General features: G+C 39.1%; 1 pseudogene; it reads right to left on the bottom strand.

Annotated features, from left to right (window-relative positions):
* Positions 1–15714: 15714 nt before the first annotated feature.
* Positions 15715–15955, bottom strand: LOC103271213 (annotated as a pseudogene).
* Positions 15956–17667: the final 1712 nt, after the last annotated feature.

Here is a 17667-nt window from a genome sequence, read left to right as displayed (position 1 = left end):
TCCAAAGTGCTAGAATTGTAGGAATGAGCCACTGTGCCCAGCCAAGAAACACTTTAAGTACTATAAAGTAGTAAACTCCTTGGTGAATTAAACTTTAACATCTGTATCAGTCCACTTTGTGTGCTATAAAGAAATGCCTAAGGTTGAGTAATTTATAAGGAGAAAAGGTTTATTTTGGCTCACAGTTTTGCATGGCACCACCATCTACTGCATTTCTGATGAAGCCACAAGAAGCTACAATCATGGTGGAAGGTGGAGAGAGAGCAGGCATGTCACATGGTGAGAGCAGAAGCAAGAGAGTGAGAAGGTGGTGCCAGGCACTTTTAAACAACCAGCTCTGAACCAAATAGAGCAAAAATTCACTCATTACCTAACCAAGTCATTCATGAGGAATCCACCCACATGATCCAATCTCTCCTACTAGGTCCATCTCTGACACTGGGGATCACATTTCAGCATGAGATTTGGAGGGGACAACAATCCAAACTATATCAAAATCATTGCAGGTAGGCAGTATTTGGGGGGTGGAGAGTGCTATTGTAGACTATCATTTTGCTACTGGTTTTCACCCTTTGTTTAGTAACCTTTCCTCCAGTTCTAATACTTGCTATACAAACTATTTTTTCAGTTGTAGCGGTGATAGTTAAATTCTAAGTAATCAAAAAGGAAGTGAAAATTATTCTCTAGAAGATAATATTCAGTCATTTAGAGGAATATGCAATAATTTTATTTTACCTTATACCTAGAGACAGGTTCTTCACTGTTCACTGACATGTTCTAAGGTTCTACAACAAGCTTGAAATACAGCAATAAGTGCAGAAAGACTGATGTCTCTCTCTCTCCCCCTTTAATAATCCTTTGGCACCCTCCCTCCATTAGCAGTTCTTAACACTAGAAAATAAAAAACAAAAATAAAACTAAAACCAAACACACAGAAAAGGAGCTTTGCTGAAGCTGCAGGGAAGAATTCTACGTTTCCTGGTGGACTGAAAGCAGCAGCCATGTACACTAAGACAGGATATCTTTTATACTTTTTGTACTTCTTCAGCTATATGGGAGAAGATAAAGGAATTGGGAAAGATGTGGGTAAGAGGATAAAAATGAAATTATTAGGATCTAGAGTTGTGATCCAGAATGAAGTTCCCATGAGATAAAATGTTATACACACTGAGCTCACTGGAGGAATAGCTGATTCTGGGACTGGGTCAGAAAATATACAAAATGAGCCTGGTGTACCTTGCAGTGCCACAAAGTAAAGAAGTGTTCCAAAAACCCCACAAAGATGGGGGTAGGTCAAAGGTACACAGGCCAACTGGAAGAGATCCCAATGACCAAAGCTGAAATTTGAGCAACAGAATAAATAGTAGTATTAAATTATAACCCAAAGTATAAAACAAATATCCATGAATCCAAACTGATATAAATAAACACGGAGAAAAGACAAATCTGTGCAGAACACTTCCAAATATTTTTATATATTACTCCAACTCACCACTCCTCAAATGTGGGTTGCACAAAACAATGAGACTTCCTTTCAAAAAGTACAGTATAGAAAGCAGGAAAAAAGAGTAAGTTCACAGTGGAGAAACCCAAAAACACTCTTCATCAGATTAACTCAAGATCAGCATCAATTGTAGTAAACATGTTTATAACATGTACCCTTCATGTGATGTGACAAAAACGGCACTTCACTTTTCTGGTCTTCCTCCAAAAGCCCACAACACCAGTCTAATGAGAAAAGCATTTGAGAAATTCCAGTAGAGGGGTATTCCACAAAATACCCGACCAGTACTACACAAATTGGTCAAGGTCATCAAAAACAAGGCAAATATGAGAAATTGTCAGAGCCAAGAGGAGCCAAAAGAGACACGAAAACTAAATGTAATGTGATATCCTGGTAGTAATCCTGGAACAGAAGCAAGACATCAGGAAAAAAGCAAGAGAATATGAATACAGTATAGATTTCAGCTAATAGTAATGTATCACTATCGGTTTGTTAATTGTAACCAATGTAACACAACTAACACAATATGTTATTAATAGGGGAAACAGTACAGGGTATATGGGAACTCAGTGTACTATTTTCTTACTTTTTCTATAAATCTAAGACTTATAAAAAATAAAGTCGATTTAAAAGGAAAAAAATGTTATACTTGATGACTAGATTCTCAAGAGAGCTAACAGGGCTTATTTAATTTCTAATAGCACTGAATTTATATTCTGAGAACACAAAGTAGTGTAAATGGAGTTCCAAAATATAATACTCTATTTCTATTTCCCTTATTAACTGTGGGTTAAACAGACTTCTGTGGGCTAAGGGAATACCCAACACTTAAAGCAGTGTTTTGTAACACTGCTTTTAGGGGACTATGCTTTCAGATTTCTCAGTATCAGTGGAATTTAAACCACTTTACAGCTAAAAATAAAGTCAGCATATTGGTGCTGGACCTGTCTGCACTCACTCTCCTTCCTAGGCCTTTCTCTACTCTGCTCCATTGGAAAGAAAGCAAAGGCCAGCAGGTTCCTGTGTCAGCTGGCTCCCAGCTGAGTCTGACCAATGGGATGCAACAGTGGGAGACTGGAGAGTGGAAAAGAAGTAGAGACCAGGGTACTAGCCCCCTTCCTCTCTGCCTTGAGCAGCAGCTCTGGTGGCAGCAATGTCTCCTCTTCTTTGTCCTCTCCATCTGGACAGACACCTATGGTTCTAGTTAGGGGAGTGGTTCCTTCTTTGTCCAACCTGAACAGACACCCATAGTTCTAGTTAGGGCAGAGTGGTGTGAAGACATCAATTCTTCCCTTTGGGCCTATAGCTAGAAGTACTAGTGGTGTTTCATTTTCCAACAACTCCATTAATTATGAAACCAATTCCCTGACATACATTTCCTTTGTCTTACGTCATTTAAGTCCTGTTTTCCTGGTTATACCTTGTCTGACAAAAAGGTTGAGAGGGAAAGAGGGATAAAAAGAGAGAATATTCTGAGAAGGGGCACAGAGGCAAGAAAGCAGAGTACCTTTGGGGTTGATTCACTTCCCAATTGTGTGAACTTGGACAAATTATTTCAATGCTTTAAGTTTCAATTTATTCATCTGTAAGTAGGGGGTTATAATAGTATCTATACCTCAAAGGATTATTACATGGACTAAATGAATTCATGTTAAGGCATCAGCATGACATCTGGCACAACATCTTTTAGCTACCATCCCTATTACTGCTGCCGTCATGTACTCCTGTATACCCAAGTATTGTCCACTGAGAATACATTCTCAACTAGTTCTGTCCTCTTCTGCTTTTCTATTCTCCATCCTCCTAAAAAACCACGTTAGGTGTCATCTTCCTGAGGCCTCCACTGATCACACAGCTCTTACCAAACCAACTGCCCACAAAAACGGTCCACACTAGTTATCCCACCTTTTGGGATTATCCACAATCATATCTCATCCTACCTTATTTTTCTTCCTTGATGCAATCTATGTTTTTCTATGTTTTTGGCTTCTTTTGAAAAATCAAGTGTCCAGTGATACTGTTTTATTCCACTAATTTGCCTCCTTTAGAAAAGCAAATGCTCTCTCCATTTTTGCTATAAATCATCACTCGTACTATCTCACTTTTCTCAGTTCCTTCACTCACTGGTGCTACCTGCCTGGCCTCTTAACCATCTGGTTTTGCTACCCCTGCCTAAGATATCCGATTTTTAAAGTTTTGCTCATATCCTTTCCCTTTCTCAAGTTTCAGTTCATTTACTCACTCTTCCAAAATCTTTTGATTTCCCAAACTAGAAACAAATAGGTAATTCCTTTGAACTCAAGCACTGTATCCATATCTTTCTGTTATGACACCTATAGATTAGGCCTTCATTCACTTACTCGTGAAAAGACATTTACTAAGCATCTAAACCTGCTCTGTGATGTGTTTGGACCTAGAGATAGTTCTCAAAGTGAATCAGACAAGATTGCTGCTACTGAAAAGTTCCCAGGCTAAGGAACTGGACTTAGCTTCTGGACAAGTACCTAGAGGACAAAAAAATCCATGCTTGATTCATTCTTGTGTGCACTATAGCACTTAGCCTCAGCACCTAATCTAATAAAGTAGAACTCCATAAATACAGACTGGATGAATGAATAAATGAATGAACAAAAAAATGACAGCACTTAATAGAGATTGTCTCTAATTGGGCACTTAAATTTGATTCATATGTGCCTCTTAAAGCAACTGCTTTTGTATATACAGTTTTACTGGAACTTAGACACATTCATGTACTGTCTACGACTGTGTTTGCTATATAACAGCATAAGAGTTGTGGCAAAGGCTATATGGCCTACAGGGCCTTAAATGTTTACTACCTCACCCTTTTCAAATGAAGTTTGCTGTCCTCTGCACTTGAGGGCGGCAATCCTGGTTTATTTATATCCTTCCCATACACACCACTCTATAGCTTCCACATATTTGGTGTCTCCAAAAAAATCTATTAAACTGAATTAAATTGACAATCTTTAAAAACAGAAGGTATTTCAAAGTTAGAGACTACCTGTGTAATTGAAAGTATTAAGCAACAAAATGACCAAAACTTGGGAAAGCATGTCAGAAGTCAAAGTATTATACATACTCTGATTACACATAGCACTGCTTATAGCTTAGATCTCTCTTGACCATTAAAAAAGTCAAAGGAAAAGCACAATCTCATTTACCTTACATTTTTTTATTCCTTAAGGCTGTCAGTTCATCATTCTATAAAACATTTCCCTAATCCTCTATTTTTCTCAAAGTCAGTTGTTTAACTCATTTGTTAATTTTATCATTAAACAAAGACTTATGGAGCAGCAGCCATTTGCTTGGTACTATGTTGGGAGATAAGAGTAAGGATCCTTAAAACGTGGCCCCTGTCTATAAAGAATATCTAATTTTAGTTAAAAATACATATTTCAAAAAGGAGAAGAAACATTGTTTAAATAATGGCAGCAAATCAACAAATGGGCCAAGTCGGGTGTATGTTACCGCTATCTAGCTTCAACCATCCACCAGGAAAAAAAAAAAAAAAATTAAATGTTCCACTACCATGAATCAAAAAACTTCTGAAAACTGGGAAAACAGTCCACTCCATCATAACTGCTACAGTTAAAAAGAAAAAAGGCATCAAAATTGTTTACAAATTCCCTAAGGCATTTTATTCTCCCAAAACAACATAAGCAGTAAATAACTTTCTAGATAAATATAAATTGCCTGAAAGTGTTATAAAATGCTAAAATTTCTATCTTGAGACTGAACATTTGAGTTCAAGACAGACAATAGTTGTACCAGAGGGAAATTAAGAAGAAAAAAAAATTATTCTTCCTCCTCAGAAGGGGTGTGGTAGTTGTGACTAAGAGAGGAATGTAGACTATTCACTTATTCAACAAATATTTATCATTTACCATATAAATATACAAACATGTATTTATTTAGCATAGGTCAGACCTTATGCTAAGATCTGGGGAAAGAGTAGTAAGCAAAACAGACACAGCTGAACTGTTTATCTCCCTTAGAGGCTAACATTTAAGAGGATTCTCCAGGAAAAAACACATGTATCAATATATTAGAATCAAATCCTCATGATTATTTAAATCCCTCAATAGTAAAAGAAGTTAAAAACTGTTTAAAAGATAATTAGGTGACTACCACCAATTAGGACTTCACACCCTAGGTGTTTATACAAATATAGATATAAATAATTTTGAAGTCACATAATAAACACTATAATTAAAACCCAAACAACTTTTAAGGAAATATAGGATGAACTTTCTTCTCCTAGGGAAGGGGAATTTGGGTTCGGAAAGGCTTTGCATTAGTAAGTTGAGTCTTTAAAAATGAATAGAAGTTTCCCAGGAAGAGAATTTCAGACAGAAGAGAAAGCTTAAGTCACAGAACTGTGACACTTGATGAGGGAGACGAGGGAAACCCAATGCAACTACAGCACAGGGTTTAGTGCTGTATGGTGGAAATATAGTTGGGTAAGCCATCTGGGGGTCAGTATATGAGGAGTCCTGTACACCATCCCGAGAAAAGTTTAGACCATGGTAAACTCATAAAAAGGGGCAGTACCATGATTAAGTCTGTACTGTAGAGAAATAACTGCTGGTTGTGTAAAGTTTAGAAAGGCTAAAGTACCAAAAGCAAAGAGACTTGGTTTTAAAGGCTATCACTATAGGCAAGAAGAGAGCTGAGAAAGACTAGAATATCAATGGGAAGTGAAAGCAAGACAGAAATTAAAGAGACGAGGCGAAGTGACTGATAGGCTGAATGTTAGAGGTAAATGAGAAAGTGGAGTTGATGATGGTATTATTCAAGAAAGGGAAAAGGAGAATCAGCACATTTGGGGAGAGGCTATAATGAGCCACATTTCAAATAAGCTGAATTCTGTAATTTTGTTTGTGGTAGTCATTGGTAAACATCTGGAAATTCTTATTGACTCTACTCACTGAAAGAAAAATTCTCATTCGTTCCCATTCAAGAATAACACTCATTCATTCAGCAATTTCTTTTTGGAATGTTCACCACAAATCAGGCACCATTATAAATGCTGGAAATACATACCAGAGAGCAAAGTCCCTGTTCATGAAACCTACATTCTAGCCACCTGTTATGATATAAGAAACAGTGAAAAAGCCAGGCTCAGTGGCTCAGCCTGTAATCCCAGTGCTTTGGGAGGCTGAGGTGAGTAGACTGCCTGAGTCGGCAGGTTCGTGACCCGCCTGGGCAACTTGGCGAGACCTCATCTCTACAATAAATCAAAAAATCAGCCGGGCGTGGTAGCGCATGCCTGTAGTTCCGGCTTCTCGGAAGGCTGAGGCGGAAGGATCGCCGGAGCCCAGCGGGTCGAGGCTGCAGAGGCTGGGAGTGGCCACTGCACTCCAGTCTGGGCGACGGAGTGAGACTCCAACTCAAAAAAAAAAAAAACAGTGAAAAAAGAATCAAAGTTAAAAATATAAACGTCCAGTATGTAATCTAAAAGCTTGCTAAAGGAAGCTTCAAAGCATGTCAAAATGTGCTTTAAATCATATTATAATTGAAAAATAGTAGAGGTCTTTTTTTAATAATGAACAAATGCTTGATAACTTGTATGTTTGACAGGTTTTGGCTTTCACGTATCAGGTTTGATTATAATAAAACATACATGTAGCTAATTTTCCTAAATGTTACACTATCCTAATAATACCAGGAGTTACACTTTTTAGTAAAGTGCTGGAAACTAAAAGGCTACTACTTCGTACAAAATCAGTTTTGTTCAAACTGCTTTAAAATTTAATATTTTCCTCTTAACTTTAAAGTATATTTTCTACTATTCCGTGAAAAAAAAAAACAAAAACACAAAGCAAAGTTTGACCAAGACCTTTGACTACTAAACAATTAATTGCAAAATGCTATTTTATTCAAGATTTCACATAGGTAAATGAATCCATTTCTTATTTTTTTTAAATCTCTTAAACAGGCTAATGAACATTAATTCTTAGTCTCTAAAGGGAGGTTTACCTGAGAAAAAGAGAGTTATTTAACAAATACAAGATATATTCCATAATCCTTAAAACAACTACATTTTTAAAAAAGAAAAATAAAAGTTTTTCTTCAACTCATTGGCAAACAATATTTGCTACTATTTTTAATAAGATTATCACATCTAGGCCACCTTTTGTCAGTTTCTCATTGCTTTCAGTGCTTCCAAGTTCCCCAAAGTTATTATCAACAACTGTATCTTCTATCTCATTCTTGGTCATTGCCTGGACCAATGATTCCCAACAGAAACAGAACAGCCTCTTAGGGACATTCTGAAAATCTGTGAGGCCCATTTTGGTTGCACAGTAATTTGGACAAGAGGGAAGTGGTGGATGGGGGACTGTTCATCTGGTGAATGGGAGACTGTTAATCTTAACATTCCTACAATGTATAAGACAATCCTGCACAACAAACAAATGTCTGCATACTTCAAAATTTTAAACGATTCCACTGGATATTAAGTAGGTGAAAAGTCTGTTTAGAGTCATCTTAGTCCAGAACTTTATTATATATTTAATTTTTGCACTGTTTTAATATAAACTGAATTTTCCACAAGTGCTACTACCATGTAAATTGGAGGAAAAATTCTACTTTGTTTTATTCAAAATTTTACCAGAAACTGCTCACCATTTGGGAAAAACCAGTTTGTCAAGGACAAAAGGAGCCCTTATGCTATTTGAAAAACCAATATAATACATCTGATAACCAGTGTGCACTTGTAGCTTTCACATACACAGTGATTCTTTGAACTGGTGCAATATACCAGCAACTGATGACCACTTTAATATGTCTTCTAATGTAGCCATACTTAAACAGTAAATATGTTATTTTAGAATTAAATACTTATTTCACATTTATGTTTCAATGAAAGCATTATATTAATAATTTAGAAGTATGCTTATGGGTAGATTTTATCGCCTATGAATCTCATTTCAGGATTTCAAGATATGTTGGGAGACAGGTTGAGAATCACTGCTTACACTTTAGCCCTCATGTGCCTGGACTACTGAAGATGCCTCCTTATTGTTAGTTTGGATTCTATACATTCTTTCCTCTTCCAGGTAAAAATACCAACAGATGTAAAAATTACCAATATTGGTTATATCTTCAAATTACCTCAGAGGCCTCATCTGCCTTACAATCAGATTTTTAAAACTTTCCATAACGAGATTTTGTCTACCTAATCTCATCTGGCTACATCACAGACTGAACACCCTATCCAGAAAGTCTTATTTGTAAGGAGTCAGTAAGTCATAGTGGAAAGAGTGTAGAATTTGGAAGGCTAGATCTGCCGCTTATTAGGGAAATTATCCTGGACAAGTTACAACTTTCTCAATCTGTTTCCTCATTTCTTAAGTGAGGATTAAAAATTACCTTCTCCACAGGGATGTGGTAAGGAATGAATGAGACATGAGTTCAGAGTTTGTTACTTCAAACTTTTATGTTTTATTCACTTACATATTCCAAGGTCCTGGGATGGTACCGTCAGTAGTGCTCAAGAAGTGTTTGTTGGCTGGGTATGGTAGCTCATGCCTGTAAACCAAGCATCCAAGCACTTTGGGAAGTTAAGGCAGGAGGATTGCTCAAAGCCAGGAGTTTGAGACCAGCTTGGGCAACATAGCAAGACCTCATCTCTACGATAAATCAAAAAAATTAGCCATTTGTGGTGGTGTACACCTATAGTATCAGCTACTCAAGAGGCTGAGGCAGAAGGATCGCCTGAACCCAGGAGATCAAGACTCCGGTAAGCCATGATGATGCCACTGCACTTCAGCCTGGGGGACAGAGTGAGATCCCAACTCAAAATAGAAAAGAAGCGTTTGTTGAATGAAAGTGCATTTGCCTTCTGAAACCTTCCTATGTAAGCCCACCTTAGTCTGCTCCAGAATGTATCAGTTAATTAATAACCGAGTACTCATAAACTGAGTGTTTATTAGAAATAAATATCAGTCTCTGCTCTTGGGAATTAGAAAAACACTGGAAAAATAACATAACGTAAAAGATGTCACAAGACAATGTATGACTAGTAAACAAATGGTATGGGCAGTAATGCTGTGTACCTAAAGGCAAGATATATCACTGTATATCTGGACTGGAGTAGCATGGAGTAAGGGATGGAAACGGTACAAAACAACCATGTTTCCAGAGTTTCTCCACCTTATCCATTCTTCTTACAAACAGCATTCGAGAACTTTATAGTATCCCAACCTGGCACTCCTCTGCCAGAACTCATCAAAATGGTACCAATGACTTCAGGATATCCTAATTCTTTTGCTTTACCAGATGCTTCATATGTTCTAGTCCCTGTCCCCTCAATCTCTGGAAACTCCCCTGATTACTAGTCACTGATTACTGAGCACTTTAAATGTGACTAGTCTGAATCGAGATGTGCTGTGGGTGTAAAATATACACTGGCTTTCAAAGACTTACCTTAAAAAAGTTAAATCTCATTAATAATTTTGATATTACATGTTGAAATGTACAACTGTGCATTATCGAAATAAACAAAATCTGGTGCTAAAATTAAATCCACCTGTTTCTTTTTTACTTGTTTAATATGGCTACAGAAAACTTAAAAGAGCACATGCGGCTGGCAATGTGTGCCTATGGGACACGTCCTTTTCACAGCTCTACACTACAGCCTGAATAAACCACGCGCCGTTTCCAACTGGGCCTCTTTCTCTCTAGGAGTCTCTGGAGATACTGGAGCCTGAAACACTTTCCTCCTCTCTTTGCTGAATTATACTGCTCTTACTCAATCAGATCTTAGTTTTCTACCATCGCTTTCTCCAAGAAGCGTCCCTGACACTCCGACATCCCCCGCGAGTCGGGACTAGGATCTGCTACGTGACAGCAGCATCAGACACAGACCAGTTGTCACACTGTGTCTGCAACTGCCAACTTTCTGGTTTGTATCGCGACAAGACGGGGCGCTCCCCCGAGGAGACAGACCCTCGGAACCGCTGGGTCTCCCACGCCCAGAGGTCAAAGCCAGCAGAGCAGCCCCTCGGCTGAACAAACGCGCGGCGGGACACACAGACGGTGAAGGCAGCCTGGAGGACGAGGGTTCGGGGGGGGGGGGGTGGAGAGGGGAGAGGCAGAGACGGGGAAGGGGCCCCGGGGCCGCCAGCGGGGTAGGCCGGGGCAGCGAGGAGCCGTGGAGGGCGGAGGTCGCCAGCAGGACTCACCAGGCCTTGCTGCTCTACATCGGCGTCCGGCCGTTTGGCCGAGGGCGGAGTGTACTCGGCGTAGCGCAGCCCCTCGCCGACGGGGGCGACGCCACCACGGGCAGCCATGGCAATATGGTCCGGAGCGACGCACGGCGCCGCGGCGCTGCCTACGAGGCGGCCTTAGGGACAAACTAGCTAAGACAGGTCCATCTCGCGGATTTCGCGGATGCTGCTCCAGCCGCGCGGGGGAGAGCGGGGGCCCCAGGAGCTCTAGTCCAAACCCGGGCTCGAGTTGACATGTCCCGTCAATGCTTGGGGTCAGATTCCGAGTCGAGGGCATTGGGACGTTTTTGTTTCATATTCGCAGGCCCAAGTCAACGCTGGGCTCTCCCCAACGCCTGGGCTTGAGCCCTGCAGCCTGATACTGGTCTCATAAAATGCCTGGCCAAGAGAGCCCAGGGTCTCGCTGGAGGGCCCGAGGGTAGGGACTTGTCTGAGCCTCCCTGGCCGGCTCTGGCCTTTCTTCCTATCAACTACTGTTTGAAGAGGGATTGTGCTTACTCCACCCCCAAATAAATGGCTTTCTTTAAGATGAAATTACAGAGAAGAAATTGTAAGCAAGTAAATAAATATCACTCCCACAAATGATTTTGTGCTGACTTGCGTATAGAACTTTATGATTCCTTTGGAAGTCAAGCTTTTGGGAGCAAAAACTACCCTACAATTGAAACCGGTATAGTGTTTCCCAACTCCTGTCTGGAAGCTCTTTTGCCCTTTACAACCCGTTGCAAAATCAGTCGAAAATTTCCTGAATTTTAAGCTTTGAGTTATTGAGCTATTAATTTTAGTTTTGAACTATTAATGTATTCACTTAATTATTTTTGCATGCCTAAGAAGTTAGGTTCTGAAGGAATTTGCAATGTAGTAGGAAAGACAGAGCAATAATAATATGCCCCAAAACATGAGTCCACGTACTGTGTAGCAGGATAAAGAGAACTGGAATGGGAAGAAACAAGAAGTCTGAATTCTAGCGTACCTCCGTCATTTTCTAGGCTTCTGTCCCTGAATATGCCCATTCACCTCTCCAAAACTCTTCTTATCTGTAGGAGAGCAACATTAGTCTGACAGAAATGGAGGGGGAGGGGAATATGGAAGCAAATATGGAAGCAGCTTGTGCAATGCATTTATGAGGAGAGTTACAATCACAGTACCATTGGAATTTGCAGGAGGGGATGGCCACTTTTAACAATGGTCATCAAAGAAAGTTAGATGGAGGCTTAGCCATTGAGATGGTCAGTAAAGAATGGGGAAGATTATTTTAGATGGAAGAGAAGGAGTGCCAGAAATTTCAACTGGGAACAAACACAAAAAAATGAAAAGGGTGATACAGAGGACTGGGTAAAAAACACTCCAAGACTCTTCAGAGATGTGATATTACAGAAATTAATTTTTGTTAAGCTAATCCACAATAATGAAGGACATTGGTGAACTAAGCAAATAAATTGGGTTTGGCCTACAGGTGATGCATTCATGTATTTACTTATTCAAGAAGTATTTATTGAATATCTGTTAGGTACAGGCACTGTGCTGGGCATTGTACCTGTAGTGTCAAGCAGACAAATAAGGCCACTGATTCCTTGAGGTTTAGCGTGCCCTAGCAACTGGGCCCTAGCAGTAACAGGCTGCTAGCTTGGAACAAATGAACAATTGGAACAGGACCCAGATTAGCAGTGCCTCTTAGGGCAGCTGCTGTCCCTCCTCAATAACTGGAGGGAAGCTCCCAGAGCAGAAGCCAAGAAAAGAGGAGAAAAAAGTGGGCAAGGGAGAGGATAGCAAGATGGAGGGATGTAGGCTCAGCAGAGTTATGTCTCAGTTCAGACCCCAACCTGTTGAGAGCAGATGGCTGGCTACGTGTAGGCTTGACTGACCTGATTCTACAGCTGTCTCGGGCACCTTCTCCTACAGAAGTGGCCAGTTTTAAAGAAAAATCTCATTCACAAACCCTATTCAGTTCCCAGACTTCGGGTTCTGTAGTAAATCCACCCTCATCAGCAAAGAAAGGATGGAAACAAGAGCAGTAAAGTCCTTTTCTCTCCCACAAGGATCTGTTCCTGATTTAGCTAAATTCATTTTTCTGACTTCCATGAGAACAAAGAAGAATGGTTTTTGTGAAACCCAAAAGGGAGGCCACATTAAATTTTCATTGGCCTATTTTAATTAGCTATGCCACTTCAAAGACAGATTACATTATGTTCAATAGACATTGTAAAAGAAAGGCAGATTACATGGGTAATACATCTTAGAAACATCTCAGTAAAATGTGTTTTAAAATTTTGTTGTTTGAAAGAACTTTTGGCAAAGAAAATTTACTTCTCTTGCCTCAGTTTCTTAATTAGCAAAGTGAGTGACAATAACAGCACCTCCCTTGTGAGCATTAAATGAGTTCACTTTTGTAAAGCTCTTAGAACAGGACTGATACTTAGGAGGTCTACAAAAGTGTTAGTTACTATTTTCTTCATATTACCTCTTTGACCTCTTTATTTTCTTTTATATTTTCTCTCACTGCCTCTGCCCGTAGCCCCCAAACAGTGGTGTTGATCCCAAACCAGTTGTCTTCTCTGAAATTATGAAAATCTGATTAACATTGCATTGTGACATAAAGTATAAGTATGGGGGAGGAAACAGTTATTTTCGTGAAAATGAAATTAAATGCCTTGGAAAGCTTTGATAAAATCAAATTTTTATTTGTTGTTGTTAATGTTTATTTTAATCTATTGAACTATGGGCATGGGAAGAGAATCACAAACACTGACTATGATTCTACACTCAGTTGCTCTTAAAATGTCTTGTTCCACCTTCAGTTTAAACAAGCTCAAATTAGGAATCATAGAGGATGGATTTTACCAGAATGAAAGAAATCCAAGGCAGAACTGAATCAGAGAAACCATATCCAAATAAAAGGCCTTGGTCCTACAGATACACATTAGAGTACATGAATAGTTATACAATCTGCCTGTTGTGACATTAAAATTTCACAGGGGTGGGGAAAGTGTTATTAGGAAAAAAGTCTCATAAAGCTATTTGGGGGAGATAATGAAAACAAGGAGGAGAAACAATGATTTGCATATGATGCTAAAAATGTTTATAGTATGTATTACAGTTATGATCCTAGATTTAGTTGGTTTTTCAGTTAGCCCACCAACAACTATCCTGTCTGGTCAGAAAAGAGGCTTTACTGTATGACAAGGTGCAGTGGGTACAAAGGAGAAGGGGCCTGAAATAAATGTTCAGGGAATGAGTCAGAGAAGTCAGCACTCAGGATGACAATGTAAGGATGAGTATAAATGTGCTGGATTGGTAAGAATGAGGCACGGTTGGGGAAGTAAAGTAAGAGAAAGCATTGTATGTGAATAATACTACATACCATTCAGTTTTGCTAAAGCTTAAAGGATAAAGAGGAAAATGAAGATGGATGAAGGTGGACAGATAACCAGATAAAGACCAGATATCGAGCAGCTTTATATAATAAGTAAAGGCATTAGAATTTATCTTAAAGGTGAAAACAGGGCATCAAAATTTGTTGAATCCAGCAGTGACATGATTGGATCTACATGCTAGGAAGATCATTCTGGAAGCAATGTGGTTATAGGCCAAAATGAAAGGAGGGAGATCAGCAAGAGAGTTGTTGCAATAGTCTGAGTAAGAGATGCTGAGGCCTAAACTAGGGCAGTGACAGAGGGACATGGCAAGAAGGAATTTAGTGAACTGTATTGGTTTTTTCCCCCCAAATTTAATCCCTCTTGGCCGCTTTTCAACACAGATCCAACTATGGAGTTGGCCCTTGCTCTTAGGGTGGGCCTTGATTGAGAAGCCAACCAATGCATCTCATTACTCTATTGATGATGCCTGTTTAATGAATGGGCACTTTGCCCTTCTGGGTCACTAGACGTATAGGAAAGGTTTTCTGGATACTTCTCGAAGAGGAGCTTCTTCTCTCTTTAGCTGGGCATTAACAGAAAAGCATGAGGACCTAATTATGGTTGGCAGTCATTTGACAACCATAAACTTAGATGACCATTTATCATCCAAAAAAGGTCACATTTGAGAGAAAGAGAAAGATAGTGCTATAAATAATTATGTTAAGGGAACATTAAATGTAACTGATACTATCTGGCAAACCTGGATATGTGGTCCCCCTACCATGAAAAGAGATGACTTTAGGATGAAGCAAGCACTCTTGAACGTCATAAGAAAATAGAAAAGAAACTGGACTCATGATATCATTTAGCTACTACTACTATTGAAGTCTACTCCATCTCTGAATTTTTTTAGTTACGAGAGTAAAAATTTCATTTGTTTTCATTTTTACAATTTTATTTAAATTATTTAAAATGTTAAACATTTAAAAAGTAGAAAAACGTAACATAATGATCCCTCACTTCTTCCCCCAGATCCAGATTTAACAATTGTCAAGATTCTGCCACAATTCTTAATTTATTTTTTTTCTGATAAAACAAATCAAAACATTTCATTCTCAACATTTTAGTGTACATTCCTGCTAAATAGAGATATTTTCTGACATAGCCATTTTTGTGACATAACAAAAATTATTATTATTTTTAAGACAATTATAGGTCTTTATTATGTAAGCATAATATTTCTCATGGGAGTTGGTCTTCAGTTTGCTTCTTGCTTTCACAGAATGTCAAATATTTGTAGAAATTTTCTAAGAATGATTTATGAAGCACACACTCCCTTGCTCCCCTCACAAAAAGCCTTATCGCCTGCATTTCCCAACCAGATTCCTGAGAAAAACAATGGAATTTATTTTAAAGTGTGATACATGTTTTCTTTCAAGATATAAAAAGAACAGACTTCTAAAATATGAGTCTGTTTTTGTTTACAAAGTTCTATAAAAAATACATTAAGTAGGCTCAGTTGTTTGATCTTGGACTTTATATTCCAGTTTACCAGAAACAAAAAATGGCAATACACAAAGACACATAAACCACATTAATCTCACAGCAATATAATGTCAATATCATCATGAACACCTTATAATAGTAGCTTTCCTGGATACACAACAATCTTCCTTCATTTTGCAGCTTTGAGGGTTCTTACCAGTGCATCAAAGAGGTTGACACCATTTGTCATCTTGGAAGAGGACTCCAAGTTTCATACTTAACTTTCCATCGGCATTTTTTGAACCGAAATGATGGACTTCCTCCACTAAGAGGTTCACCTCATGACGCACATTCATTGCTGCCTCTTAGCTTGCGTTCTTTTCCAATGTAGAACTGCTACCATGTGGATCCTGGTTGTCTTCTTTGATGTACTGGTGAGGAAGAGGCTGAGGAAGGAAGTGGTGGAGGCAAAGGGAAAGACAGCAGGGGGTTAGGGTGATAGTAAGAGTTTCTGTGCTTAGGAAAGTGGCTGCCCACACTCTCCAACAAAAATTATTTATAACCTTTTGTGTAGTCTAATATCCAATTACTGTCTAAATTTCCTTGATTGCTACAGAAAACTTTTAAATAGCTGGTTTGTTCATGTCATTATCCAAAGTTCACACATAGCAGTAGATGGTTGTTATGGTTTGAATGTCTCCTCTAAAACTCATGTTGAAACTTAATACCCAACAGTGTTGGGAGGTGGGACGTAATGGGAAGTGTTCAGGTTATGAGGGCCTTTTCTCATGAGTGAATTAATGTCGTTATCATGGAAGTGGGTTAGTTATTGAGAGAGTAGGTTGTTATAAAGAGATCTCAGCCCCTGCTACATGTCCTCACTTGTCCTTCCACCTTTCCACAATGGATGCTGCTGCCCAGAGGCCCTCATCAAATGCCAGCTTCATGCCCTTGAATTTCCCAGCCAACAGAACTGTAAGAAACAAACTTATTTTCTTTATCAAATAGTCTGTAGTGTTCTGTTATAGCAACAGATACCAGAGTAAGACAATGACTATGCCACATTAGTCTTATTTAATTTTAAAGAATTCCCTTTTCTACCTTTTTCAGTGAATTAACTTTTTGAGGAAACCATCACCTTATTTTTAAACCAAGTTTTAGCTAGGCTTTTTGTATTTGCAACCAGAGCTTTCTAACTGATCCAAGGAGTGAACTAATGGTAAAGGGATAGGATCAAGATTTAGTGGCTAGAAAGATTTCAGAGAGCGAGAAGGAGACAGAGAGAGAAAGACAGACAGACAGAGAGAGAGAGAGAGAGAGAGAGAGAGAGAGAGATTTGGGAGATTTGGAATTGAACAAATAGGAGAGAGAAGGAAACGGGAAGAATTCATGGTGTTTCTTGGATTTCTTTCATTGGCAACTACTAAACTGTCCTGACACACCCCTAGTAAGTCCAGTAGGGACAACACAGTGCCTGAGAGGCCGAAAACAAGACCTGGGGACAGTGAATGAGACATAAGGTTTATTTGAGACTTACGCACAGGGTGTCCAGGGGTGGCCAGCTGGCCAGAAAAAAACTGCTACCATTTGTGGAAAGTGTACTGTTTATGTAACAACTTTCACTTAGCAACCTCTGCTTAGGAACCTCCACCTAGCTTAAAACAAAGGGCCGCAGTCTCTTGCATGTCCAACATCCCTAGAAACAGGCCAAGGTCCAGATGTTCTTTACAAGTATGTCATAAATATCTGGGTTGGCCATCCCGGAGTCTACACCTCAGAACACCAAGCACACATTCACCAAGGACATAGGGTCATTCTCAGGGTATGTTTGAGTTATTGCTGTCTGGTAAGACAAGCCCACCATACTTGAACTAGGAAAATTATATAAAATAAGAAAAGAGAGTGAGGATTAGGCTCTGAGATCACAAAGACTCAGGGAATGAACAATGGGGGTGGGAGGGAGAGGGTAACACAAATTACAAATAAGAAGCCAGAAAGATAAAAGAAGACAGGACAGAGTATGGCCATGAAAACCAAGGAAGTTTCAAAAAGAATGAAATAGTGAGGA

The sequence above is a fragment of the Carlito syrichta genome, unplaced genomic scaffold (genome assembly GCF_000164805.1).
Source record: "Carlito syrichta isolate Samal-C Ts95f unplaced genomic scaffold, Tarsius_syrichta-2.0.1 Scaffold311455, whole genome shotgun sequence".
Lineage (NCBI taxonomy): Eukaryota > Metazoa > Chordata > Mammalia > Primates > Tarsiidae > Carlito > Carlito syrichta.
Note: the sequence above shows the minus strand (reverse complement) of the source record. Positions and strands in the feature narration are given on the sequence as shown.